This window comes from Lutra lutra, chromosome 7, assembly GCF_902655055.1.
Source record: "Lutra lutra chromosome 7, mLutLut1.2, whole genome shotgun sequence".
Lineage (NCBI taxonomy): Eukaryota > Metazoa > Chordata > Mammalia > Carnivora > Mustelidae > Lutra > Lutra lutra.
Genome location: NC_062284.1, coordinates 104,780,273 through 104,796,754, shown reverse-complemented (window position 1 = coordinate 104,796,754; position 16,482 = coordinate 104,780,273).

The following is a 16,482-nucleotide window of genomic DNA, read 5'->3' as shown; positions in this document are numbered from 1 at the left end:
AGGAAAAAGACCTGCTAAACAATTCAGCATAGCATGAAAGAGGGCTGGATTATTTGCGGATATTTTCAATGTATCTGTTCTTGGTTTATGAATCATTTCAGAACAAATGTGCTGAGATCACCCTCTGGTCTGCCTGAGGCCTCGACTTGAGAGTCATTGTCAGCAGCCTCTGGTGATATCACTCACTGAAGGCTCTGCCCTAGAATCTGACATCAGAAAGATTTGTGTGGATTCCTGGGTCTGTGGATCTGACCTTGGGTAGGGCTCCAAATTAAGCCACTATAGTCTGTGATCATCAGAGTGAACTATGTAAGCTTTGAGGATATAGGACCAGTTTCCTCTTAAGCCATCTTAGTGGCTTTGGGTCCACCCATCTCTCAGCCCTTGAAGGGCCCATTTCTTTGTCTGTAATTCCCTGCAGGTGTCTCCCAAGAGTCTCCCAAAACATCAATCCAAGGCAACCTCAGAGCTAGAACTACATTAGTAGGACTTGTGATTGTTCATCCGTATTGTATGATGGAATCTGCCATACAAATACAATTCAATAGGAAGTATAAAGTCTGTGTTCTTTTTATTTAAGATTTTATTTATTTATTTGATAGAGAGAAAGAGAGAGCACAAGCAGGGGGAGCGGCAGGCAGAGGCAGAGGGAGAAGCAGGCTCCCCACTGAGCAGGGAGCCCAAAGCAGGACCCTGAGATCATGACCTGAGCCGAAGACAGACACCTAACTGACTGAACCACCCAGACATGCCTAAAGTCTGTGTTTTAATAAGCAACCCACCTCCCAAACCCCCAATGATTCTGATGCTCACTGAAGTTTGAGAACTACTGGTCTAGAAATCAGCTACCTGGGAAGCTGTGACACCTGTGTTCTCTCCTGGGTACATTACAAGTAGACATGATGATCTTGAGGGGGTTCTCTTAGGTCCCCTCACGGTAGTCACCCAGTGAAGGCGTCGTCATCAATGGCCCTGTGCTCTGAAAGCAGCCTGACTGGCTATCACTGGGCTCTGTACCCAGCTGCTGCCCTCTCAGATCTTCGCTTCATCAACTTCCTCGATTCAGCGGCTTTTACTTTCAGCCCTAACAATTTTGGGAAGAAAGGCCTATGATTTCTCTGCCTGGGTAAATGTGCATTTTGTTATCTGACCTCAAGAAATAGCATGAAATTAACTTATTTTCCCTACCTTTGGTTAAAAGAAACGTAAAATTTTGTTCCATGGCTCTTCACACATCTGGTAATATCTGACCATAAATAGTTTTAGGACTAGAGAGGGTCAAGCAAATAAAACAGCCTTGCCCATAGGCTGGGGGAAAAAAAATTCTGCCCAACAAATTTAAATTGCCTTTCCTTTGATCATAATGCATATTGGTGGCCTGAAGGAGGATAGTACCGGTGTGCTGAAGGCTAAAATTTCCATTTCTATCACTTTTTCTTTACCCTCTAGAGTGGCTATCTGAGACTGTTGGTCATACTCTCTAAGTGAGTTCTGTGTCAGTTTCTGCTTTCAAAATGTGCTGGAAATCAGTGTAAGATGGCACTTTTTACCAATTGCTAATTGTGGTTATTTTCTTGTTTTGCATATGATTGCTATTATGATATTAATATCTTAGTCACATTAGGAAGACACGGGAAAAATATTCTCCTTGTCTTGTTATTGGTCTTGAGCCCTAAAAGGTTGTTTCACAGTTCTGATTGGTAAAGGAAAGAGACATACAGGGAACCACAAATTCAAAGGTGGTTTCTGATAGCTCTTCAACTCCAAGATTCAATGAGAGACTTCCCCCACTAAACAAGATCCCCTCTTCATTTGGTCATGAACTCAGGATTCTACTGTGTAGCAATGAGCTCTTCACCAAAGCTTTATCAATAAAGCTAATACACTAGATTTTTTTCATTTTCTCCCCACCAAGTACTTCAGAAGAGAGCTAGTGATCTCTGACTTCCATCCCATTTTAAGTCGATTTCTGTCATCTCTCTTCATCATAATGTGACGATTGGGGGCTGAAAAAAATAAATGGGCTGAAATACGAGTGACAGTATCACAAGGAAATGGCCCAGGCCGTGGTGTTCACCTAGCTGCTGGGTCCCGGGTGAAAATGAACAATTCAAATCTATCCTTTTCCCAACTTTGGTCGTCACCTGTGGCTGTTTTTCACCCTGGTTTATATTTCAGTGAGGGTGATTCTGGGTCTTGTGGCTGTGTGGGACTGAACAGACAAGGACAGCAATTCCCAAAAGCTCCCGGATAATTACCTCTGTTGCATTGGTGTAATAGTGGGAGATTGGGCTGGGAAGATCTGGGACTATGAGGCTCCGCCCTGCTCTGCTTTCCAGAGTTTCCCCTAAAGCTTCACACCCTCCCCACAGAAGGTTAGAATTTGAGAATGAAGGCTGGAGGAAAACAGAAGTCAGTTGCTAATCTTGGTACATCCAAGCTAATTAGGGTTTCCTGTATTAAGACTATCAGTACACTCAAGGTGAGAAAATATTCAATTTATGTTTGATAAATTGAGTTAAAAATACAGCCAACATACCCTTGGGAGAAAAGGTCAATTTTTATGAAAACTTTTTAAAGAATTATTCTCTATCTTCTACCTCATTTTATTCCTGCAGTTTTCTATTCTTGTAGGTTGGGGCCTCTTTTGTGATCTACATTTTTCGGATGAGGAATGTAGGCACAGAATAGGCAAATGGCCTGTCTGAGATCACATGACTAGAGAGCAGCGGGAGATGGGACCCAAATCACTGCTTGCAATTTCCAGCCCAAATTCTTTTCCACCTCTACTTAAAGCAACATCGGTTTTATAGCAGAAATGCTTCAAACCGTATTCTCTTTTCCCTCGACCAAAAGAGTAATCCAAACAATGGTCTTGCATCAGCAAAACAGAAGCACCTTTGGAGACGGGAGTAGAATGAACAAAATAAGAACTGGACTCAAAGAGGACAAATTTTTATGCATGTGCTCAAGGGTTTGGAGATGGTTTTATTCATAGTCATGAGCCCAGCACATGCTTCATTCACTTCCCAAGCTTTGCTTTCTTCAACATCAGTACTGTATGGTCTTGGGGAGTCCCCTTTTTCATCCTCCTTAAGTTAACAGGTAAAAGCATGTTTCACTTTGTTCATTATGAATGTTTTAGAATTACCTTCTGTGGCTAGAAGAGATTTTAGAGGGGCAGAAACCACTAATTTACAGACCTATCTCATTCTTAGTCAAATGTTATTTAAATGAATAATTTTTTAAAGGTTTTATTTATTTATTTATTTATTTGTCAGAGAGAGAGAGAGCGAGCCAGCGGGAGAACACAAGCAGGCAGAGCTGCAGGCAGAGGCAGAGAGAGAAGCAGGCTCCCCACTGAGCAAGGAGCCCGATGCGGAACTCAATCCCAGAACCCTGGGATCATGACCTGAGCTGAAGGCAGCGGCTTAACCAACTGAGCCACCCAGGCATCCCTAAATGAATAATTTTTTAAAAGATTCTATTTATTTATTTGACAGAGAGAGGTCACAAGTAGGTAGAGAGGCAGGCAGAGAGAGGGGAAGGAAGCAGGCTCCCTGCTGAGCAGAGAGCCCGATGTGGGGCTTGATCCCAGGACCTTGAGATCATGACCTGAGCTGAAAGCAGAGGCTTAACGCACTGAGCCACCCAGGCGCTCCTAAGTGAATAATTATTTAAATTAGTTGGAAGCAGTATTTTTTTCCTTTAAGAAGAAATAAAATTTTATCACTATTTCTTTCCCCAACTCTTCTCTTTACCTCTACATTTTATATTAACCCTCTGAGTTCCTCTTTTCCAGTTATTCTTCATTATTTAAGTCAACCAGGCAAATATGTACTCTTGCTAGTCTGAGAATACGTGAATAAAGAATGATGATTTGGGGGCGCCTGGGTGGCTCAGTGGGTGAAGCCTCTGCCTTTGGCTCAGGTCATGATCCCAGGGTCCTGGGATGGAGTCCCATATCGGGCTCTCTGCTCAGTGGGGAGCCTGCTTCCCCCGCTTCTCTCTCTGCCTGCCTCTCTGCCTACCTGTGATCTTTGTCAAATAAATAAATAAAATCTTAAAAAAAAAAGAATGATGATTTTATTTTATAACTTGCGTACCCCCTGGAGAAAGTAACTGGCAAAAATGTCTTGGTGTTTAAGTTCAAGGTTGAATTTTTCAATGATTTGACTGTGAAATACATGAATTAAAAAATCAGCTATTTGGAACAGTCTGTCCTGAATTCTGGACATCAAATGTGGTGTTTTTATTAGTCTTAGTGTGGACATACTAAAAGGCTTCTTTTTGATGGTAAAATCTATGTTGCAAGCTATTCATATAAGCTCCCCCATATTATTCATCGAGGTCAGGTGTCAGCAAACTTCCTGTAAAAGGCCAGATTGTCAATTTCTCAGGTCTTGCACGGGGAGTGTAATACTATATTTGATCTTTGTCCAGGTTTCTAGCACAGAGCTCCTAAAACCTTTGTCATTTCCTGAATGATGGGATGCTAAGAGCATCTCCAGTTCCAATATTTGATCTTTGACTCAGGTTCCTGACACAACAGCTTCTAGAACCTTTGGAATTCTGGAGTGGTAAGAGGGTCTTTTTGTATGTTAATGAGAGGGCTGGTGCTGGGGCCCCCCCAGATAGTTTCAGGATTGCTGCTGACCACCAGAAAGACCAACCCATGTTTAGAAGCTTGGACCTTTCAGTGACTCCCCCACCCCATTCTCCAGGGATGGAGACTGAGTTCCATGATGCCTGCAGGATGAAACCTCCACAAAAATCTCTAAATGACAGGGTTTGGGGAGCTTCTGGGTTGATGAACACATCCACATACTGAGAGGACAGTGCACCCCAGTTCCATCAGGATAGATGCTCCTTTGCTTGGGGAAACTTCCAGACCTTGCTCTATATACCTTTTCATCTGGCTGTTCACCTGTATCCTTTATAGTAAATTGGTAAAACCTAAGTGTTTCCCTGAGTTCTGTGAGCCATTATAGCAAATTATTGAGCCTAAGGAGGTTACATCCCATTGGTCAAAGGCACAGGTAACAATTTGGGACTTGTGACGGGCATCTTAAGTGGGAGAAGTCTTGAGGGGCTAAGCCCCTAACTTGGAGGTCTGTACTAATCTGGGTAGTCAGTATCAGAATTGAATTGTGGGACACCCAGGTGGGATCTGGAGAGTTGGAGAATTGGTTGGTATGGGGAAAAATACCCACACATTTGGTGTCAGAGTGTTATGAGCAGAAAAGGAAACCGAGTTTTTCCTTTAGTGAGTCATACAATCTCTGTTGCAAGTACAGTTCAGCCATTGTAGTGGGAAAGTAGTGTAGACGGTCTGAACAAATGAGTGTAGCTATGTCCCAATAAAAATTTATTTACAAACACAGGCAGTAGGCTAGATTTTGGCCCAGGGGCTGTGGTGTGATGACCTCTGATCTAGGAACTTCTTCGAATAAATTTGTTATTCTGAACTTTAGGAAATTATATCAGATAAATGTTAAAAAGTCAGCCAATTGTAGGCAAGCAGCTTTATGGTTCTAACGCTTATGATTTAGGTTCCAAAACTTTACCTTTGAAAGAGGGACTTTTTTTCAGGGTGCCTGGGTGGCTCAGTGGTTAAGCATCTGCCTTCAGCTCAGGTCATGATCCCAGGGTCCTGGGATGGAGCCTGATGTTGGTCTCCCTGCATAGTGGGAAGCCTGCTTCTCTCTCTCTGACTCCCCCTGCTTATGTTTCCTTTTTCCCTCTCCCTCTTTCTGTCAAATAATAAATAAAATCTTTTTTTTTAAAGAGCGACTTTTTGTCTTCTCATCAGGAATTAAGAGAACTTAATTTAAGTGCTTCATTTTAAAATACAACTTTTAAGTGTATATTTCTCAGGAAAATATATATGTACATGTTTGCGTATATATATTCATATATATTGTATCTAAGTATCTAATATAGTCATACATGTCTAGTATGCTGTGAAACCCTACAACAACATCTTCAAACTTTATTTTTAGTAGCTACTTTCACAAAGAATAAGACTAGATCCCTCCTTGGTCCTTCTCTGGACTCCAAGTGAAATAATCATCCCAGATCCACCAAATGTCTGTTAGCGATTCCAAGGTTGGTCTATTCCCGATGAGAGCTGTCCATGGGGGCTGGGCACAGATATCTGTGGCTTGAAGGCCACCCCCTGCCAAAGTGATTCTTTGCCAAGTTGTTTGATCAAAGGGATGGTAAAGGGATTGGTAATCACACCCCAGGTCATGAAGACAAAGGCTGGAACTGGCAGGTCAGATAGATGGATAGGAGAGGTTTAGCACACTAAATGGGGGTAAAGAATAGTCAAGAGGACAGTTTGGAGGCAAATTCTATGAACCCTAGGCATCTGCTGGGACATCCCGTCTCAAGGGCAGCCTGGTCCCTTGCTGGCTAGAGGCCAATTTTTACAGGGAACGAACCTGGTGGGTTACTTAGCCACCCATTCTAGGGATCTGTAGGGTCCTGAAGGAACAATTCCCCTTGGACCTCACAGCATAAAGTTGACTGGCCAAAATGAAGGTCAGTAAAACTGTCATCAATCCACCACCAAATCTCCTTTAATTGTTTGTTAGTAGCATTTTCAGCATGACTTAGGGCTTTAGCTATCCTTGGAGGCAGTCAAGGTTAAAAACAAGGTTCTGAAATTCAGCTGTCAGAGTTCAGCCATCAGCTCCACTGCTCATTAGCTTTGTAGTGGTACTGTGTAAAATAACCTAATCTTTCTAAAATGGTTGATGTTTTAAGATCATCTTTTCGTCTTTGTAAGATAGCATATGCTCCTGCCAGCCTCCTCTGCTTCTCCCACCCTGCCCCCCACATACTTTTCTCTGGCTGCCACCAATTGCTGGGTGGAATCATACGAATCCCAAATTGTTTTTAAAATTTGACGTTACTTTGCTGTAAGCCAACTACTTCATAAACTGTGTCAGCTAAAGGTCTCCCCACCAGTTAGTCTGAAGAAGTTTTTGCTGTCATGTCTGTCCTGTTAATTTAAGCAGAAACTGTAATTAGATGTAAGTGGTCCTGTTCCCACAGAAATGAATGGCAGCATCTGTAGAGAGACAACCGTTCCAAACCCTTTTGGCTACCGGGACTCTACAAGTTAGCAGTATGGAGCGAGGCCCAGATCCAGACTTCTGTCGGCCTAATTTTGTATCTGTGGATGCACAACACTAAATCCAATATTTCTAATGCCTTGCTGTGATGGGTGCAAAGCCAAGCACATTCCAGACTTTTGTGCTGGTGACTCCTCCTGAGAAGGACACACTGTGTGTGAGTGTGGGTGTGTGTGTTTTATTTTTCTCAATCACTTAGCACAGATAGGAAAAATAGAGGTTATCTAAGTAGCTATATACAAAACCAGAAAATTAGAAAAAGTAGTAAGTTGTGTTAATAACTGAGCCATGGAATCACATGATATTCTGAAGAAAGATGCTTTGCTCCTTTGTTTACCTCTCTGATAAAGGAATGAACGGCTTGTGTTCTGGAAGGCTGGCCAATTGTAGAGTTAAGTGCCAGAGCCCCCTGTGCATGTGGGGATGTATTAGGGGTTGGAGTATCTATGGGAGACAGTTTTCTATCCAAGCAGTTAAAGAAATCTATATTGAGACAATTCACACTGTACTAAATATTCAGTAGTGCAATAAAACGTAGTTGTTGAATCTTTACCCTTCATCCATACCACACGAGGCACTGTGAGGTATATAAGAACTATGGGAAACATGATTTCTCTTCTTAGTGAACTTGGAATTTGGCTGGGAGTTGAACATAAAAGCTCAATAGTAACACTACCTAAAATTGAGTGTAATAGTAAGTAGAGCAAAACTCTAGCCACGTAGGGTCCAAAAGATGAGATGTAGGATCCAAAAAATTCACTTGCTTAAAACCTGGCATCATATTGCAAAATTAATGAAATGACCAGAGTAAGGTTGCCCAACTAGCCATCTGGGACTTCCAGGGGTCTGTGCCATCTAAATCCATCCTGGTCCTGGCCCCAGTTTGGTGCCACCTGGTGGCAGTTGTCCACTCCAGCTTGAATAGACGTGGATGATTCTGGGCCTTGTGGTTGACGGGACTTGGAGAAAAGAGGTAGTGACTCCAGGAGTCCCCCAGATAGTTGGCTCCCATCTTATTAGCTCAATCCAGGGAAACTGGGACTTGGAGACAACCCTTGGCTTCCCTGCTTCATGATGGGGGTACCTACATAGGTTCCTCTTTCCCTTCCTAGCAGCCTATCTCCCCAGCCACCAGCATCTTTGAAGACAATGCTGGGCAGGCAATGGCAGCCAATCGTTACTTTTATCATATTCAAATTTGCCTTTTCATGTTTAAAAAAAATTGTTATTCTTTTACTTTACAAACTTGAAGGGGAGTTATTCCAGTGTAGCAGCAACGATTTCTTGAAAGTTAGATGGACACCTTAATGAAAATGTGAAATGCAGTTGTCCCAGGTGATCGTGGAGACATTTCAGGAAAGAGAAGCTTCACAATATCAAGTAAAAAAATATCTCCTCTCTGATTTTGCAGCTTCCTAGAAAACATTTACCTGATTTAGCATGTATATGACCAAATAAGATACATAGGGGGTGGGGGAGAGACTTTGAAATCTCTTTGAGTGGTAGTAAGCGACAAAAGTGTATGCTATTCTCTGTTTTCAAAATATTTGAAGGCCTCTAAGCACTTTTGTCGGTAAGGAAAAAGCTTCTTTTCACAGATAGATATGTAGCTCTACTATTGCACAAATTAAAACACCATCAATTGTTACAAGTTTGATGTGAGGATCAACACATGACAGAGAGAGATGGAGATAGGGAGACAGAGACAGTCAGGGAGAGAGAGAGATAAAAAGTGCCCCAATACTCACCTAAGAATTAAGTTACCTTGAATGTTTCTAATTTTAAAAATGGGCCTGCCCATTATATAAACACAGCAGCTTTGCCTGGAAATTTGATTTTAGTTAAGTCTCAATCAGGCAAACTACAGATACTCCAGGGATCGAAGCAGGAAATTTAAGTTTGTATCAATCGTGTAGCTCATTTTTATTGAAGGCTTCCCTTCTGCTTGATTCACTTGTTATTACTTTCCCTTGGTGATTTTCCTATTCCTCCCTATGGTTAATGCTTTGCTTTTTTTTTTTTTTTTTTTTTTTAATGTAGTGCATTTTAATCTTTAAAGTGCCATGCAGGCAAGATTTAATCTCTGGTGGCATTTTTTCCATTTTATTGATGGAAGAGGTAGCAGAGGAGATGTGGATAGATTGTCTGGAACTCCAAAGTGGAATGTTTTCAGAGCTGGGATTTGGTAAGCAGTCCAAGCCCCAGAAATCCTGAGGCAGCACTAACAGATCTGTTTTATCTTGGATTGTAGTTCCTCTTGAACCACATTTATGAATATATGTGTCTCTATGTTGCTAGGGGAAGAGGATGAGAGGTGATCAATGGATAGAGTTAAATCATATGTTTTCAACTGAGCCAATTGTAAAAAACCTACACCCAAACAAGAAAACTGCCGATGGCTTCAGATATAACAGAGCTCTGGGCAATTACTTTATCCTTTTGAGGTTCCATGCCCTTATTATCTATAAAAACAAAACAAAGAAAGAAGTATTTACTGAGCAATTATGCATTACCACAAAGGCCTGATACCAAATTAGGTGTATTCATAATGGTCACTGAATTTCCCAAAGTACAATAGCTTAGAAAAAGGAAACCCGGGGCACCTGGGTGGCTCAGTGGGTTAAGCCGCTGCCTTCAGCTCAGGTCATGATCTCAGAGTCCTGGGATCGAGCCCTGCATTGGGCTCTCTGCTCGGCAGGGAGTCTGCTTCCCTCCCTCTCTCTGTCTGCCTCTCTGCCTACTTGTGATCTCTGTCTGTCAAATAAATAAAATCCTTAAAAAAAAAAAAAGAAAAGAAAAAGGAAACCCAGAGAGATGCCATGACTTGTTCATGATTTGTCTTGGTTCATTGAACTATGAACAGAACAGTCTAGTCCTGGGACATAGGTCTAGTGCTCTTTCTGTCACATTATTGCTACCTCAGGAGCTAGCTGATCTTGCAGGTCCTGGATGGCTCCAATGTAACATGGTCCCATGATGACTGAGAGGGTACAATTCAACAAGTCTGAAGGGAAGATAAGAAATGAGTAAAGAGCTGATCCTCATGGTGATGGCTCATTGAGTCTAGAGCAAATGTTCTCAACCTTGACTTTACATCAGCATCATTTCATGAACTTATAAATAAGTAACCCTAACACTTACGTCTATCTCCACACACATTAAGTTATGGGGGAGGGGTCCGGATATCAGTCTTTTCAAATCATCCCCAGTGATTTCAATGGCCAAGATAGAGTACAGCTCTTTAGACTCAGGAATGAACCTCCTTGTTTGACACCGATACACTCCTTTCTCCTTCTCTCACATCTCATCTCCTTTTGCTCTTGCAAGCCAATGGGAAGGACAGCAACATCCAGCTTTCTTGCTTGTTCTCCTTACCGTTTACAACAGAGCATGATTGCTGTAGGGGAGGGGAAGAGGGAAAATTAATAACAACAGGCATGAACAACAAACATTGGCAACAGGTCTATTCCTGACAAAGACTTAGCAGTGCATAATCATGACATGCCAAAACATTAACAAGGAAACTACTCACCCGTGACTTGCTCGGGTGGCTTTGCCAGCAGATATCAACGGGCTCTTGGGAGTGGCTTCCACCCAGCCCTTCAGATAGAGGGTGTTGTGGCTTTCCTTTAGGGAAGAAACAAAAGTGATACACAATGTCAAAGTATTCCCATGTTCAAAATGACCCAACACCATATGGGATTCTATGAGCTAGAAAATAGTTGATTAAAATTTCAACTCTCCTCAGACCAAAAGGGATTTTATCCCCAAATCTGGCATAAACTGTGGCTGCCTCTAGAGTTGGATTATATCCTCATGAAAATGGGTCTTAACAATTTCCATGGGTTCTTATTCAGAGTCAGGCTCCCTGTTTTGGAATTTGATTTCAAACTCTGACAGATGGAAATCCACGCTTCTTGAAAATAAACATGGCAGAGTTATAGAAAATATCTAGATCACCTAATTAAGTTTAAATATATATATATATATATATATATATGCACATTTCAATAGTAAATTGACAAAAATGGGGCTGGGTAATATTTGATAAAATGTTTCCAAGATTTTCCTAAATTTTAAACATGTGATGAATAGTTTTAAAATGAGTCAATCTCTTTCTGATATTCTCAACTGGTAAGAAAGAGAATGTGAAAACGTAGATGTTTCCAATTTTGGGAGAGGTTTCTCAACTCTCAGATTATCAAAGGGAGTAAATGTACTCTCATTTTTTTCCCAAGCATTTTGAGTTTCAATTATCACTGACCAACACAGTGAAGAAATGCTTTTAATAATTTTTAGCCTTTTTGTTGTGAAACATACACACCCACATCAGAAAATTGCTAGATATATGATGTTTAGCTCTAATGATCTACCACAAATAACATTTGTAGACCTACTACCAGTCCAAGGAATATAGCAAGTCCTTGTGTAGTAAATTTTTCAGGTAGAAAAAGGCCATCATTTTGACATCCTGTCTTTCTTCCTGGAAAAGTAAGAACATAAACATCGGAAGCTGGTTTTGAAAGATTCCTAAGAGGGAGAAAGAAGGAAAGCATGTCAGTGGGCAATGTTAAGTTCATCTGATATGTTGAGGAATCATCTCTACAACAACTGGGATGTCCCCTGTTGCCTAAACATATTTCTGTGCCTCTGCCTCTGCCTCTGCTCTTCCTTCCGTTTAGAGAGCCATAACCCTGTGGAATGTAAAAAGGAGTTGATATGCCTTTCCAACCAGAGGCTTATATAATTATGTGACTTCAATATTAATGAAAGCTGAAGTAGCCTGTCTGTGAGGAGCTCTACTCTTGAGAAGCCCAGCAACCACAAGAAATTAAAGGAATTCTAATTCTTACTTCAATTACTTAAAGAACAGTTGAGAAGGTATATTTCATATGTCCTTCTGACAAACATCCCCTTGCTTCTTCTCACTCCTTCCATAGTTGCCACAGTTCCAGAGTACCACCTCCACCCCAGAAATAATTTCTAGACACCTCATACTGCAGTGTTTTCTCTGTTCTTTACTGTGGGGACCAGTTAGGCCATTCATGCTCCTTTAAAAAAATTTTTTTTCAAAGATTAAATTTTTAAAATTTAATTTAATTAAAAAAATTTTTTTTTAATTTTAAAAATTCTTTTTTTTTTTAAGATTTTATTTATTTATTTGACAGAAAGAGACATGGGGAGAGAGGGAACACAAGCAGGGGGAATGGGAGAGAGAGAGAAGCAGGCTTCCTGCTGAGCAGGGAGCCCGATGCGGGGCTTGATCCTAGGACTCTGAGATCAGGACCTGAACCCAAAGCAGATGCTTAACGACTGAGCCACCTAGGCGCCCCTTAAATTTTAAAAATTCTTTCAAAGCTTTTCCCATCCCCTAAAACAACACAGGAGAGCAATGGAAGCAGCCCTGCTAGAAAGATTCTTTTCCACTCTCTTCTTTCTTTTGTTGTTGTTGTTTTTTGTTTTTTGTTTTGTTTTCTTTTCTTTTCTTTTTACTCATTCCCCAAATTCTGTGCAGCAAAGAGCCCAGACTGGTTTGGCAAAGTCCAAAAATATGCGTTAGAGGTTGCAAAAGTGGGAAGAAGTGCATAGCAATCTTCTAGCTGGTAAGGGTATGGTATGTATGTGTGGATGGGTGGGAGAGTGGGTTTGGAGACTGAAAATGCTCACATTAATAAACATTATCCCAGAAATGACTCATTGACTTGAACTGGATTTTTAAAACAACATAAATTGAATGTGAATGAAGGTTGGGGATATCATACCTTAACCTCATGTAATAAAAAAGGACAGTGTATTAAAAGGTTAAAAAGTTTAAAAAAAAAAAAGGTTAAAAAGTATTGAGAGACCTCCCTGTCCCAGAAAGAAGGACTTTGTCCCTGGGAGATTTCTGAAGATCCATGTGGCAGTGGTTGAGGGTAAGATGGGGAGAGAAGGGTCCGAAAGGAAGGAACAAAGCTAAGTTATCTCTCTGGGTGATGGTTGTCTTCCTCCTGGTTTTTTGCTGAGATTCTCTTCTTTCTCCGCTCAAATCTGCAGGGACCATATGGATATGGTCAAAACCTGCCTCATGCAGGACAAAACCAACAGTCAGTCAGACAAGCAGGACTGAGGTGGTGCAAAGAGTCCGTGTGCAGCCATTACTATCTGGCTGTGACCACCTGTGTGGGGAATATGATGAGAAAAAAAAAGTGACCTGTCAATCATAGAGCTGAGTCAAGGTAGACAGTGGTTACTTCCTTTCTCTAAGGTGTCAGGCAGCCTAAGAGAAAAGTGTAGCCCTCATACAAAATCTGAGGAAATGAAGATGAGGGCCACTGAGTCCCCATAATGTAAGACAATGCCCAGATGTATAGGCTGCATAAGAAAAAAAAGAAGTGATTTTCAGAGAACAGTAACAAAAAGGATCTAAAGAGTTCGTTTAATAAAACTTGCTTCTAAGCAACCCCATGGTATGATTTGGGAATTCTGAAACCATGCCAATGTTTCTGAAATCTCAGTTAAAGAATCACTCTAGGATTGTCCATAGGAGACATACCTGAATTTGATTCCAACCAACAGAGCATCTGTTCACTCCAGTCATGGCGTCATGGCCCATCAGAGACGGTTGTACAAATGATGTCCTCCCAGGGATGATGTCAAGGTCATCCTCCCATTATTCCTGACTGATAGTACTGATTCCGAACTTGCAGTTCCTCAGCTTATGTCTGCAGGTTTATAACTAATTACAACTACTCATGCTCACAAGGCTTTATCACAGGACAGATGGGTTCAAGTTTCCCTCTTCAACTTCCCTCTTTTTGTTGGTGTGACCACAGATTCATATCTTTGTTATCCTTAACATCTCCATTTCCTTTATTCCCCTCATCTGATTTTAGATCTTCCTTTTTAATGTGCTTGGAATCCAGGACTGCCCCTGTCATTCGAGGGACCCAGAGCAAGAGTAAAATAATAGTGTTCCATATACCTTGTGTCTAACATTTAGAAGTTATGAAATTTTGAGCCCACAAACTATTGAATAAGATACGATCCCTTTTGTGTGAATAAACAATACCTTCATAATAACATAATAATATGAGTAAAGCTTTGGTGTATATGTGACTGAAAGTTGGCAAAATGTCAAAGACAACTGAATTTAATTATAATTGCCCATGGCTGGGTCTATCGTTGATGGGCTGGCAATGTTTAGGTGAGTGACAAAATAAAGATACATATAAGTTGTTTTATATATACTCAATAAAATTTATTGTCTTGCCTTTATTTTAGCAAAATCACCAAATATGTTGCTATAATCAAGATTTTTCACTCAATTTGTATTCTACTAATAGAGGTGACCTAATGAATTAGAAAATAAAGTGTAATTGTATTTAAGTGTATGAAATTTGAATAAAAATAAACATTGAAAAATTAATTTGAAAAATTAAAATTACTTCTCAATGCGTTTTCAGAAGAATTATTTTCTTCTAAAATATTTAAATTTATCTATTAAAGGCAAAATACAAAGAGTGAATTTCAATGCTTTAAAGCAAAATTTTTAGATAAAGCTAAGCTTTATATTTAATTTTTAAGATGAATACAGTTTTATTAACTATTCTTTTTTTCTTTTTTGGTGCAAAAAAGGTGATTTGATTAAAGCACAGGGACAGGATCCATGGGCAGAAGGAGCTAACTATTCTTATCAAAATGAAATTATTAGCATTAGTGAGTAGTCCTTATTACATACATGTTATATCTAGATCCTCAAGTTGAAGAGTGATATGAATTGTTTAATACTGCAAAATGTTCTTCAGCTCCCAATGCAATTGTTTTTAATATACATTAATTCATGAGGACTCTGAAACCACAAACTAGGGCACAAAGAGAAGCAAGAAAATGGATACTCAACACTACTAGGAAAGGATTTGTTTTAAGCAAGAATCTGGTGCCGTCATGCTGAGAAGAAGGCTTTTTATAAGTTATTGTATTTTCTTGAACATATGCCTGCTGCTCAAACCCTCCTATACTCCATAGTTCGCCTCCATGTAAGCACTAGGACAACTGACAACCTTCATGGTATTGGACACAGGTGGCGGAACATCACTCCAATTTGTTTCAAGAGCTTAGGGCAAGAAAGGTGGAATAGCATTTCCCTGGGACCTAAGAGGTGTTAGTCAGCAGAGTAGACATTTAGACTTAAGGGTTGTGCTGTACCATCACAGAACATTGAATTCAGAAAGATACGTCCATGTGTTCTTAATGAAATTTAATTTTTTTTTTTAACTTTGTGATATATGGGGCCCTCTACAGCTTGGGATCCCAGTCCTTTTGCCTGGGTCTGAAGGTGGGACTCTTCTATTATGTCTCTTTCTCTCCATTTTTTAGCCCAGTTCTCATTATCTAATGCCTTGATATTTGAAAAGTTCCAACCACTTATGGGCTCTTCTCCTTCCAAGCCATCTGAATCATCTATAAGATGAATTTCCCTACTATTCTGGGGCCTACCATGTCATTTCTTTGTCTTAGAACTTACAGTAGTTACCTGTTGCTTACTGGATCAAGTCCCAAGTGTTAACAGACTATCTCTCGTCATCAAATTAATTTTCTTTGTTTATGAATAAGTACCCTTTGTTTAACCAAGCTGTTCTCTTTGTATCTTCCAGACTTGTAGTTATCTTTCTTCTCTGAGCAAATTTGCTTGCATGCATCCCACTTGTTTATCCATGACATCTTGGCTAAGACAATACCAAGCATCTTCACTTACCCATGTTAAATTCTATTGGATGGTTTGTGGATGTTTTTTCCAGCTGGGTTTTATTATATCTTCCAAATATTAGTAAAAGTAGGGTAATTTTATTCTTCTTTGTTCTTTTAAAACTGTAATCCTATTTTAATTTTGTGAATATTTATTTTTTTAAATAAAAATTTAGAAGTACATGAACTACAATGTGAAACTCTCTCTCTCCATCACTTTCAACTCTCATTCCCCAGGAGAAAGTCCTGTCAATAATTCAGTTTCCAGTTCCAGACCTTTTTCTTTCTACAAATGTTTGCAAACATTTTTGTGTACACTTTTTTATTTTTTTAAAGTTTTAAAAAATTTTATTTAAGTAATCTCTACACCCAGTGTAGGGCTCAAACACACAACCCAAGATCAAGAGTCACAGGCTTCTCTGACTGAGCTAATTAGGCAACCCCATGTATACTTTTTTAAAAAAACAAAAAAAGGTGATCATCCTAAATATTTGATTTTCTTTACTTGCATAACAATAATTATGGACATCTGTCCATGTCAGCACATCAGACTGCATTATTACTTCAAAGCTGGCTATGATGAACATTACATGAATGTGGTATCTCAATTGTA